Source organism: Anarhichas minor, unplaced genomic scaffold, assembly GCF_050575085.1.
Source record: "Anarhichas minor isolate MPS153535 unplaced genomic scaffold, ASM5057508v1 ptg000014l, whole genome shotgun sequence".
Lineage (NCBI taxonomy): Eukaryota > Metazoa > Chordata > Actinopteri > Perciformes > Anarhichadidae > Anarhichas > Anarhichas minor.
Genome location: NW_027466460.1, coordinates 15861293 through 15864452, shown reverse-complemented (window position 1 = coordinate 15864452; position 3160 = coordinate 15861293).

Genomic DNA, 3160 nt, shown 5'->3' with positions numbered 1-3160 from the left:
TTTTAATTAAATTCACTGTAGTTTGATTCATTGAGATTCAACAAACTCTGCCTCGTTTCTTCTCCGAGTCTTTCAGTCAACTTATTTTTAGATGTACTTGTGTGAATGAAAATAGCCCCGGGGGGCTCTTGTACAGTAAGAATTGGGTGGTATCACTGTAGCGAGGAGGACTGGCTGGTTAAAAATAGCCTGACTGCTGCCCACAAGTGTCGGGCCAAGGAGGACAGGCTGTCTGGAGAAACCTAAAAAGGTCTCATGGGGCTTTACGCGTTTGCCATTTGCCAGCAAATTGTCAAAATGTCTTTCTTGCTTAATGAATGTTTGTGAAATCTAAAGGTGAGGTGTCTCTTATTAATCCTGTGACAAAAGGACATCTGTCGTTCTGCCGATAGTGGGATGGAAGACTGCAATGTGCCGTTTAAACACTGATTTAAGGACTGACAAAATGAGTTATTGTTGTGTGAAGACAGTATTTCATTTTAGAAATCCAGCCCCCGTGAACTTAGAATTGTCTTTTTCACCTTTCACTAAATGTCCATAAATGTAATAAATGCAGCAGATAAAACATTCCTCTAATGAGTTCAATAAAATTGCAGCTGCGGATGCACACTCTTCATCTCCAAAGTGCAGAATGAGAACAAAATTTGGGGGTAAATGCTATATATAGTCTTAAGTGCGTCCATACAAGGGGTGGAAGGGGAACAGCATTCCTCCAGTCAGAGGGTAATATTTTTGTTGCCATCAGCAAGTGCTTCCCAAGCGGCATCAGGCTGGTCTTCCACCGCTTTGCGCTCTTTTGATCTCTTGGGGTAAGTCACTTTTATTCATTCTGACTTCACTGGCAGGCTAATTCTACTGGAGAAAGACATTTTGAAAAGTCCAGAGTAGGAGAGGGAAGTTATCAAGCGTGCGATAAGTGAAATGTGTTGCTGTAATAAATGGCAGTAGATTATCTGTCATGCTGTGTGAGAAACAGCAGCAGTCGGTTGAACCTCCCTGAGCTCTACTTCCTGACATACCGGGGCATTAAGAGGTGGCTGACCCTTCTTTTCCCAAGTTGTGTTAGCTTAAAAAGAAATGTTCTTGTGTTGAAATAATTATTATACAGATTGGAAACATAATTAGTGCTGAAGTTTGGATTCGACAGCTGGTTTAGTCAATTAGTCTTGATTGATTTAAAAGAGCCTGTACAGTGGGATTGGTCTCATTTCCTGCACGCTGGTTCTTAATGAAGAAGTGAGATAAACGTTTCCTTCATTTCTCCGATCATGGAACAGGCAGACTGCTGCAAGCTATTCATAGCTGAGCCCTGTGAGGCAGTGAGGTGAAACATTTGACGTGCTGAGCTCTGGTGTATGTTTGAACTGTCCTGACGCCTCCTAAATGTTGCACACGTCTTTCTCTGAGATATGCTCATGTGATATTTACGTATTCTTTGCATGTCTGTGTTTAAGCTACGGTTATTTGTTACGTATAATATGAATATAAATGATCTGTATCTATTGTAAATGTAAAGGTGTGTCCACACTTCTAACAATGTGGATGACAGCGACGTCATGAAGCCTGCGGTGACGGCATAATGTTCCAGGGACAGACTTGTTTGCTGTCCCGGCTAACACATGTTTGGTCTCCCCTCCTCCTCCCCCCTGGTGCTCGTGACCAGGTCTCCTTGAAGTGTTCCCGTCATGGCCTCCAAAGTCACACCGTGGTATAAGAAGAAGCGCGTGAGCCAAGTCAAAACTGATTATGCCTATCATCACACTCAATGTGTGCGTACCAAGCAGCAGACAGCAGTGAGGTATGGAGGTGGAAGCTCTTGCTGCTTTGCCCGGGCAGAGATAATGTGTCCTGCCGCCGCTGGCTGGTGGCCTTCGTGTTCCTGCTGCATACGTGTCTGCTTCCTAGCTGGCTGTCCGTTTGTCCTCGGACGCCGTATTTAAAGCTGCATTTTAATACACAGATCCCCCGATGAACAAATACTGATATTGAGCTCACGTTGATTCATTCAATCGAGCTCAACAGTTGGACTCAACGATGCTTTCGACCTTTTTGCCTTCATCCCCTTTTTTTGTTTGTTGGGTTTACATCATCACAGACTAGATAGTTTACCTGTTCACTATTATTTTAAGAACCACTATTTTAGTATAAAAATTCTTGCTGCAAATTGAAGGCGTTTCCATCTAAAAGTCTTTAGTCAAAATTGATATTTAACTACGCCAAATATTGGTAACTTTTCATGCATATAGCATAAATAGTTATATCTGTTAAGTATGTATTGTGTGTGTATAAGAGCTATTGGCAAGAAACTGACAATTACAAGTTACGATTCAATATATTGCACTTCTTAAAATCTAATTTTAGGAAAACTGTCACAATATAAAGAAACCACAGCCATATGATTAACAATCTCATTATTAGAATTAAAGATTCACATCTGACATTTGCATCCTAATCTTTTAAGTGGGCGCTTAGGCCACGCGCTGTATTAGAGTTTAGAAATATTGAAATAAGCAGCAGATACAGAACTTCTTCTAGTAACATGTGGGAGCACCAATTAACGAGTGTGATGTCAGACGTCAAACAGTTTGCTTGTGTTGCTCAGGTTTTTTGATAGAACATTTTCTGTTGTGTTTATCTGGTCTGGAAACACTGATTTTCTTGCAGCGTAACTGGTTGAAAACACATTCAGTATTGTTTGGCCCATGACTCCTTACATTGATCTATATATGGCCCAAAATCTAAACATTTTTCCCCTGTGGAGTCCCAAAGCTCTGGAGTCCGGCACAGGGCTCCAGACAATGCTAGCGCTGCTGATGCTCTGCAGCTTTTGAGAGAACGCTTTTCAAAAGCTTTGCACCCCACCTGGCTCTCGGTGTAGCTCTGCTGTACAACACGCTGAACTTGATACACAAGTCGAAGGCTGCGCAAGCTTTGTGGCCGCTAGTGAGGAGGGCGGAACATGAAACTACGAGCCAAGTCCGCACCTCCGGGTCATCTTGTTTAAAGACGCCATGTTGTCATGTGGCCCCCCCCCCCCCCATCTCATTTCGGAGTCCGCATCCCCTGAACCCGACCCATATCTGGGGCCAGCGGAGAGAAATTGGTGGAGGGATGAATCAAGTATAGTCTCGTAGTTTTTTTTTAGGATCATCACCATATT